Source organism: Sesamum indicum, linkage group LG1, assembly GCF_026168435.1.
Source record: "Sesamum indicum cultivar Baizhima isolate 11 linkage group LG1, ASM2616843v1, whole genome shotgun sequence".
NCBI classification, from domain to species: Eukaryota; Viridiplantae; Streptophyta; class Magnoliopsida; order Lamiales; family Pedaliaceae; genus Sesamum; species Sesamum indicum.
In genome coordinates, this window is record NC_142657.1 from 11,929,043 (window position 1) to 11,939,555 (window position 10,513).

At 32.5% G+C, this 10,513-nt stretch overlaps 1 long non-coding RNA gene across 1 annotated transcript; it reads left to right on the plus strand.

Moving 5' to 3' along the window:
• The first annotated feature begins 1,360 nt into the window (after window positions 1-1,360).
• Window positions 1,361-8,109, plus strand: LOC148789462 (uncharacterized). Its single transcript, XR_016064484.1, has 2 exons — window positions 1,361-7,004; window positions 7,098-8,109. It is a non-coding gene; the product is annotated as an uncharacterized LOC148789462 (long non-coding RNA).
• The last annotated feature ends 2,404 nt before the right edge of the window (window positions 8,110-10,513 follow it).

The window sequence follows — 10,513 nt, forward strand, 5'->3', positions numbered from 1 at the left end:
AAATACAAACTTATTCCGATATTTGCACAACCGCCCTTTCTCATGATACCGACGGTGTAAAATGGGGGGAAATAATTTCAAAAAGATGAGTTGTTAGAATATCGAAATTCTTATAAATTTAGTTGTTAAATTTTGAAGTTCTTGGATTGAACCCGAATTCCCTTGGTGTGGTGAGTGGATTCTGAACCTCAGGAAGTATATTAACTAACTAAATGGTTATCTATTCAGCCTTAACGATCCTATGTTTATTTGAAGTAAACTTGATGAGATGCAACTTAATTTTCCACCACTGGTATCACAACATGATCTGTTGATCTTTTTTAGTCCATTAATTTGGCACTCGTTCAATTTTAGTCCAGTAATTATGATAATTATCACATTTTATACATTATATTTTGAAATTGCTTTAATTAGGTCCAATACAGGGTTTTAGTGTCAATTTTCCGATCAATTGAACGAATTGATGATGCATGCCTTCTTTGTCAAAATTGAGATTTAAAATCCCGATTCGGACATGAATATTTGAAAAAAAATTGCATTTCTTGACATGCATATTGGACGCATGCATGCAACAAATTTGGTATTTCGCGAATCTTTAAAAGCCCTCTCCTCGGGTTGGGACCTAAAAAATTGATGCCAATAATCTGATCACTGTTAACTAGTCCACTGCCAATAAATTTGGTGTTTGAAGCACCGGATTTATAAAAACTGCATGCATGTCAAGAAATGCATTTAAATTTTCAGTGCTAGAAGCGGGATTTTTAAATCCCGATTTTGACAAAGAAAGCATGCATGCGTCACATCATCCAGACGCATGCATACTTTTTTATTAAAAAAATAATTTGTGTCAGAATCAGGATTCCAAATTCCGGTTATGTGGAGATTTATTTTTTCAAATTCTGGCTCTATCTATATTGTAAAACTTTTGAAACTTTTTTCGAAATATTTTTTTGCATTTAAAAAATAATCCCCCCCTATGCTGGGGGCGTCATCGCCCCCTTATATGGTGGTGGGTTTTTTTTTCTTCATAATATATAATTATTTATAAAATAATAATTTAATTTTATAATTTTATGTCTTATATGATATAAAATAAGAATTTTATTTTTATAATCTATAAGTACTTATAATTACTATAATTTTATGTATTTTTTTAAAATTAAACTTTTATGCATTTTTATCTATAATTTTATAATTAAATAAAATAATTATTTATAAAAAAAATCTATAGTTATCTATAATTTTATATAGTTGTTATCTATATAATTTATACTTATCTATAAAATAATAATTAATTTTATAATCTATAATTAATTTTATAATCTAAAATCATCTCTAACTTTTGTCTTCATATTTTTTTTTTTCTAAAGTTGGTATATCGGATTATATATTTTATTCTAATTTATAATTCATTTTGAAGTGTGTAGAATTATTTAACATATGCATGCATAGACGACATGTTACGAAAGTTAGTATAAATATAAATTCAAAGTTTATTTTCAAATTGACCTTTTTTCATATATGTAAGTGTTTATGTGGGAGAGAAGATAAAAAAATATCCACTTCAAGTGCTAAGTCATTCTTTAATGCTACATGGGACAAATTAAATCATGGATGAAATTAGTGGACTAGAAAATATAATTAGTCAAGAAAATAAGTTCAGCTCATCTGTCATGTGGGATAAAAAAATTCCCAAACTTATTGGCATGTCCCGTGCACATGTTAATTTCTGGTGAAAATTAAAAAAATCAGCCACCGAAATACTTAATTGAAGCCTTTTTCAAGATAGTGTATAAGTTGAATTATCATAGTTAATGGACTAAAATTTAACGAGAGCTAAGTTAATGGACTAAAATTTCCCCCCATTTCTTTATGTTTTTTTTTTATATAATAATCTGCATTGCATGCAGTTTCTGTCAGCATATTAGAAAAGAATTGTATTGTGAATGGAAGGAAAAAAATAGTTTGTGAAAAGAAATAAACATGGAGTAAGGTGAGAGAGAAAAAATATGTTTGTTTTTTAAAAAATATTGAAATTATTATTATAATAAAATTTTATTGAAAGGATGAATTGAATTAAAGAATAAATTTAAAATTTTAAAAGTTGGTGTGATATTAATTATTAAGATTATCTTTTATAATAGTGTATATATATATATATTTAAATACTAGAATTGCATGAAGTTAATGGTTATAAGCAAGCTTCACGTTTTCATGATTTGAAATGGGTCATTAATGTTGAAACGTTACGGACTACGTTTCTCCACTTTCATTTTCGAACAAAAGCACGCTTACGGCTTTACTTATTGTAATAATATTTCATGGCTTCACGTTGTTTCTTGAAGAGATGTAAAATGAGTTTTGCCTAAGTTGTTGCAACTTTTGTCGCTTTTTTGAGAGTCATAATATGTTTATTTGTTGCAAATTGTATGGTTGGATTTTCACCTCCTTTCCAAGCATATATATTATGCACACAATAGATTACAATTGAAGAAGTATAGGCTTCCAAAATTGGATCGTGGTTTAGGGTTTTGAACGGAAGATGATTAGGGGTGGGCATCGGATCAGGTAATATTAGTTTGGATAATTTGGATTCGGTACTTGAATTTTCATTAGCTTTTTAGCTGCTCGATTCCCATCCAAAGTTTGTTGGGTATTCGTTTTTTTCTTTATATATAAAAAGGGTAAATTATATTTTGTCATTTGAACTATGTCTGTTTTTAGATTTTTTCATTCGTCTTTTTTTTTTTTTTTGTCAATTTACTATCTCAACTTAGCGAAGTTTGTATTTTGCAATATATGATCATTTTTTTGTTAGTTTTTCTGTCAGAAAAGCATCACATGCTGTGCATATGTGAAAAAATATCACGTCATATAACCCTTAAGTATCACATGTGCACTGTATCTGATTTATTTCAATAAAAAATTTAGTTTGAAAAACAGTTATAAATGGCGAAATACAAAATTTTATAAAATTGAGATGATAAATTGACATAAAAAAGTTTAAATGTCAACGTGTAAAAATGATTATAGTTCGTATAGTAAAATGTAACTAACTCTATACAAAAATTAAACTTATGTTGAAAATTCAGAGGCATTTTGCTTCTGAACAAATGGTTATCAAATAGAAGTTACCACAGCTTCTATACGTATCAAAACAAAGGCTATCCGAAATAGTCTCTGTTTTTTACTTAAAAATCATGTTGCTTTCTCCCCATTTTTAATTAAAATTTCAGTTTCGTAAGTTTATAAGTGACAGAAATTTGAATATTCTATTAATTAAATAACAAAAGAAGAGGAAAATATTATGAATTTTTGGATTTTGTAATCTTATTCCATCTTCTTCTTGTGATGTTTTAGAAATAGGATTTGTGAGAGAAAGTAGAAGGATTTTTGTTGAGGGAAGAAGAAGATTTGAAGGTGAGGAAAGAAGGAGAATGTATAAAGTAATCCTAAACTTGAACACTCTGTTACACTTACTTTTGTGTGTTTTTTTAAAGGTAGTTCGGATAGGGAAATCCTACGCGAATGGGTTACCCAATAGGGAAAATTATTTAAATAATATAAAAAAACTTAGAAAAATAGCGTGTTTTAAAAAAATTAAATAAATAGGCAAAGCCAATACCTGACTTACCGACTTTCTTTGTCTGGGGAACAGTGGCAATGCTCCAAACTTGATGTGACGCGCCTACAAAAATTGTTGTTTTAAATTTTTTAAAAGCACACTATTATTATAATTTTTTTTTCTTAAATTATTTAAATATTTTTTTTCTACCCGATACTCGAACTTAAAATATTAGGTCTGTATTCGAGTAGGATTCTTCTACCTCAACTACCCAATCGATGCCTGCAGATACATGAGTTCGAGGTGAAAATAATAATGTGAAGCCGCAACAATTAGAGAATTCTCCCTTGCCTATTATTTCTGTGCCTTGGAACCAAAATAACTAAGGCGACAGAGATAAACTTAGCTTCATCAATGGCACCTTCACACAACCACGTGAAGGTGCTGAAGTAATAAGACAATGGAAAACTGCAAATTATATGGTGTTGACTTGGATCCTAAACACTGTATCTAAAGATATAGTAAATGCCTACCTATACGCAAGTTCAGCTAGAGCCCTATGGCTGGAACTTGAAGCGCGATATGGTGAATCTAATGGTCCACTTCTATTCCAGATCCAAAGGGAAATTAATTCTATGATGCAAGGAAATTTGAGTGTGGCCACCTACTATACCAAACTTAAGCAACTCTGGGATGAAATACGATATTTAATGCCAACTACTTCATGCACTTGTGGTCTCTGTATTTGTGGATGTAATGACAGGATCACGATACAAACTGAAGCAGGTCATTTAATCCAATTTCTCATGGGATTAAATAACTCTTTTAATGGAGTATGCGGCCAGATACTAGTAATGTAACCTCTGCTACATGTGGATAAGGCATACTCCATGGTCATGCGAGTGGAAAGGTGGATGAAAGTACACCTAGAGTCTGCAGACACAGGAATCAATATACTGATGTATGCTAGAAATGGAGATCAAGATCGCAATTATGGCCATAAGACCTTTGTGAAGAAGAAAATGGTTGATAAAAGGTTTTTAACCTGTGAAAGCTGTGGTAGATCAGGAATGCGAAGGATACATGTTTCAAAGTCCATGGCATTCCTTAATGGTATAAAGATCTTGTTGAGAGAAGGAAGAAAGGCAGTGTTGAAGGAAAGGCCTATGCAGCTGTGGAAAAGACTGTAACTCCAGAAATAACAACTTCGCTTATCTCAGATTTCCTGGAGGCATTGAAACTTGTACAGAACAAAGCCACAATTGACCTAATGAAAGTGCATTTTGCTCAACTTGATGAGGTTGCAAGTATGGATTCACACACTGATATCACTAAGCATGTCTCGAGCTTATGGATTGTAGACATTGGAACTACAAGACACATGTGTGGTGATGCTACACTACTCAACTCCTTTAACTCCCATCCATCCTACTCCTATCATCTATCTACCTGATGGAAACACTACTAATGCTACACATACTGGAACTGTAAAGTTGTCACATAACATTGTTCTGGAACAAGTTCTTCACATCCCCAGCTTTCAACACAACCTTTTATCTGTCTCACAACTTTGCAAAGCTTTACCTGTTCGTTTTTCCGTCTATAACACTCTTTGCTTGCTGCAGGATGAGAGGACTGAGGAGGTCTTGGCAATACGCAAGCAAATAGGAAAACTTTACTATCTGGACACACATTCTTTTTCATCTGTTGTCAAAGCACCATACCTAAATCCTGTCTCTGAATCCTTGCATCTTTCTCATGTTAGCAACACATATGAGTTGTGGCACAAGGGGCTTGGACATCCCTCTGCCAATAAAACTTGAGCTTCAATAAAACTAATGAAACATCTGTTTGTCATGTCTGTCTGCTTGCAAAACAAGCTACATAACCATTCCCTTTATGTGAGTCTTATTCAACAACTCCTTTTGAATTGGTCCATGTAGATATATGGGGTCCCTACAAACAACCCTCCATAGGTGGATGTCATTATGTACTTATGTTAGTTGATGATCACTTTAGAGCTACTTGGACTTACCTCATGTGTCATAAATCACAAGCCATATCTTCCTAGACAATTTTGGGCAGAATCCATTCTCACTGCCACTTTCATCATCAATCGTTTGCCTTCTTCTGCTCTAAACTAGAAATCACCTTATGAACTTTTGTATAAGACCATCCCTTCTTATCAGTTTCTCAAGACTTTTGGTTGCTTGTGTTATGCAACAAATGTCCTACCACATAAATCAAAATTCGAGCCAAGAGCTACTAAATGTGTGTTTATAGGGTATATTCAAGGTCAAAAGGCCTATAAGCTTTATGATATTGAACAAAAATTTGTCATTGTTTCTAGGGATGTGACTTTTCATGAAAACATCTTTCCTTATAAGGACATCACATATATAAGCGAGCTTTGTCCTGTCCCTTTACCAATTGGTACTTATAATGATCCAGCAGACTCTGCACCTATATTAGTTTCCATACCTTCTTCCATCTGATTCTTCTACTTCCTTTCCATCACCTGATATATCTGAATCATCTAATGCTCAAAATCTTCCCTCAATCACTCTATATTCCCCAACACAACTTTGAAGATCCACCAGACCCTCTCATAAACCAAGCTGGTTGAATGATTTTGTTTGTTAGTCCTCCTCAAACTATCTTCCTTCTTCCTTTTCTGTTGCATCATCACATTTGGAGTTTATGACTGCTTTATCTACAGTATAGGAGTCTCGGACCTATACTCAAGCTAAGGATATCCTTGAATGGCAGCAAGCAATCCAGGCTAAAATTGCAGCACTTGAGGGAAATAATACATGGGAAGTCACTGATCTTCTTCCCAACAAAAAGGCAATCGGGTATAAGTGGGTTTACAAGGTAAAATTGAAACAAGATGGCTCCATGGACAGGTACAAGACAAGGCTTGTTGTAAAGGGCTACAATCAGGTCAAATGTATTGATTATATTGAAAGTTTTTCTCCCGTAGCTAAGGCTATCACAGTGCGTATTTTTTAGCTCTAGCTTCTGGTTATGGTTGGGCATTACATTAAATTGACATCAACAATGCTTTCTTATACAACTACTTGGATGAAGATATCTACATGTTACCCCTGATGGTTATGGCGTGCCCAAGGGACATGTTTGCAAACTTAAAAGATCCTTATATGGGTTGAAACAGGGTTCTCGCAATGGATCACAAATTCACTTCTCAACTGATTGCTTATGGTTTTATCCAGTCTCAAAATGATCACTGTTTATTCTTGAAGTCTACTAGGTCTGATGTGATTTTCCTTCTCATTTATGTTGACGATGTGTTAATTTCAAGTTCTGCAAAAACTCTTATTTAGCCAGTGAAGGATTATTTACATGGTCTTATCACAACTAAGGATATGGGACACGCAAAATATTTTCTTGGTTTAGAAATTGCCCTGTTCATCTAAAGGTACTTCCGTCACTCAACAGAAATATATCAAAGACATTATCCATGATGCTGGTCTTGATAATGCTAAACCTATTCATGCTCGTCTACCTTCAGGGCTCAGGCTTACTTTTTGTGGGACTTTCTTGGACGATCCAAAGCCCTAGAGACGGTTGATTGAACGGCTTTTGTATCTGGGTTTCACTTGACCAGATGTTTCTTATGGCGCACAACAACTTAGCCAATTTGTTCATCGTCCTTGCCAGGAACATTTAGCAGTTGCTCTTCACTTGGTAAAATATCTCAAAGGTTCATCCAACTAAGGTCTATTTCTCCTAGCTCATAATTCATTCTCTCTGGTTGGGTACTGCGATGCTGATTGGGCGAGTTGTCTGATAGTAGGCGTTCATTGATTGGTTATTGCGTCTTCTTGGGCTCTACTCTGGTTTCATGGAAGACTAAGAAACAGCTTACCGTTTCCCGTTCAACTACTGAAGCTGAGTATCAAAGTTTAGCAACCACTGTTTGTGAATTGCAGTGGATTTCATACCTGCTTAAAGATTTTCAGGTTCCGCTTCGCACTCTCATTCCTCTCTACTACAACAATCAAGCTGCAGTTCATATTGTGGCTAATCCCATCTTTTACGAGTGGACAAAACACTTAGAGATAAACTGCCATCTACTTAGAGATAAGTACAAAGATGGCTTCATTCTTCCTTCACAGATTTCTGGCATTACCTTGCCCTGCTTCTCTATTCTCCTCTCGGGGGGGGGGGGGGTGTTGTTGAAGTGTTCGAGTTTCCTCAGCTTGTTTATGGAGGAGTGTTCATTCATGTATTGATCTCCTCTGTTGTACATACACTACATCGCAAGCTCCAGCTCAAAGTCGCTCCCTGTGTCGAAGTCGCATTTTTCATTCCTTTTATGTTTTTATATATAGTTTGTTTCTTTGTGTACATCTTGTCTCTTTTCCTTTTTTGTTATCTAGTTGGCCACTGACGTGGCAATAGCAATTAGACAGTTAGGATATTTTTTTCATTCCCTCACAGCTACTTAATCTCCATTTTCTTTGTATCTTGAATATACAGAAATATAGATTCAATTCTATAGAGATTTGTGTGTTGTTTGATGCTTGTTCTTGGTTATGAGAACTTGACATTATCCAAACCCGCATTACCCGATCCAACGTGCATCCCTACAAAAAAGCACCATTGAGTTCGGAAGGTCCAACAATATTGGGAATTAGAACAAAACTGGTTAGAATCAATCGGGAAGGCGGCGCGTCTACAGGACGTGTCTCCCAGTTGTGTGGTATACTGTAGTATAGAATGCAATAGCTTGCTTGGTTTTTCGAATGCGCCACACGTGTGGCTACGCTCATTCCTATTCTTTTTTTAATGCGGCGGCACGTGTGGCTACACCAACACTAATTTCTTTTTAATAAAATTGTTTGTCCTTAAATTACAAATATATATATATATATATATATATTGGTGTTCGGAAAATTTTGAAAAAAAATCCTTGTATTTTCTCTATTTCTGGTTAATTAGTTTATAATTCCTCGAATTTATAAAGCCAACGCGCAGTTAGAGAATCTTTTATTCATATAGTATCTTTGTTTCTAGGCCCATTTATTAAAATAATATAAAAAAATATTACAATTATACCCCAAAATGGCATATAGCTGCAAATCTAAAGGGAGTAATTAGTAGCCCTTTTTCTTTTTTTTTTTTTTTTTTTGTGTGCGCGCGTTTAATACCCAATTCGTTAGTAGCATTAGCGACTTGGGCACAGATTTTTTTGTGCCAAGTTGTTAGTGCTACTAACGACTTGGCACTCTCTTTTTAATTTTTTTTTTTGTTAATTATTGTGGTACGTTGATTAATAAGTATATTTTATTTTAAAAATATATTTTTTTAAAAAAAATTGCATATATTATTTTCGGTTTACTTCATGCTAACTTAATGAAAAACATTCAAATAAGTTATGATAATAGATCAGATAAGAACGAAAGACTAAATCAAATTTTGGACCACGTTAGGGGTATATCTCAAAATATTTATCAAATTATCACACATTAACGAGTAGTAGTACAAGATGTAGTCTCTTAAAACCCTTTGTCAGAACAAAATATTTTCATTATGATCAAGAACAAAACGAACCAACAGAACCAGTGACCAAAGAAAGAAGTTGACCTCGATGACAATGACAACAACACACTTGTAGGACTGGCGGACATTATTAAAATCTTTAATTATTTTAATTTTATAATATTTTAGTTCTTATATTTTTTATGTATTATTTTTAATTTTATTAGTTGATAAAAATCAATGAAATAATTAATATATTTTTTTATTAATATTTTATTATTATTAAAATATTAATTAAAAAATTCATAATATAATACAATTAAAAATCATAATTAGTAAGTAATACATAAATATAATTATAATTAGTACATTGTATTATTAAATATAACATAAATATACATAGAGCAGTGTTGTTAGATCATTTGAAATTCTGGGACATTCCAATTGGTTGGGGTCGACGGTGAACTATCAGAATTTCTAATAAAATGAACTGGGTCTATGCACGGGCAAGACAACAAATTGATATCCAATCACAACAAAAAGTCAAGCTCCATTACATCAAAATAGTGTGCCAATGTGGGATCGTAAACGATAAAATAATAAAGCCAATACTTGAATAGTTTTTTTTTTTTTTTGCTTGTATTAATTTTTAATTTTATTAATTATAAGAAATAATTAAAAACTATATCTTTTAATTATAAAAATATTAAATAAAAAATAAAAATATTATAAAAATTAATAATATGAACTACTATTAATCAGTATATATTATTATTAAATATAATATAAATATATATTAACAAAATAAAAAAATAGGTGCGCCCAAGTCGCCAGTGCTACTAATGATTTGGGCACATTCTTAAAAAAATGCAAAATTGTTGGGCGTCGTTAGTGTAATTAATTTTCCAATTATATCCCATTTTAGGGTATAATTGCAATTTTTAAAATATTATTTTCAAAAATTAAATTTTATTGAATGATTCCCAAAGTGATGATCCAATTGAAGAAGCTACAAACATTTATTTTCCATTATTTTGAAATATTATGGCAGCTGTGCTAAATTCATTTCATATATATATATATGATTGGAAATGATCTTTCTCGAATTCTCCAATTGTACGATTTGTGGCAAAATAAAAGGCAACGAAACTTATAACAACTGCGACAAAAATCGCTCCATATCTCTTCAAGCATGTGACGTGAAGCAATTTATCTTCTCGTATTTTTCAAAATGTACATTGATTCTCTTATGTTTTAAAAAATGAAGCGACATACCTTTAGCTCCTTACATAAGAAGGTAAATTGCTTTATTTTTTAACACAGGGAGGTAAATTGTTATTTATTTTTTATAGGAGGATGATTTGCTCATTTTTAATATCTATAAGGATAAATTGCTATTCACCCCGTTTCTATTTCAAGCCAAGTACGCAACTTTTGTGTTTG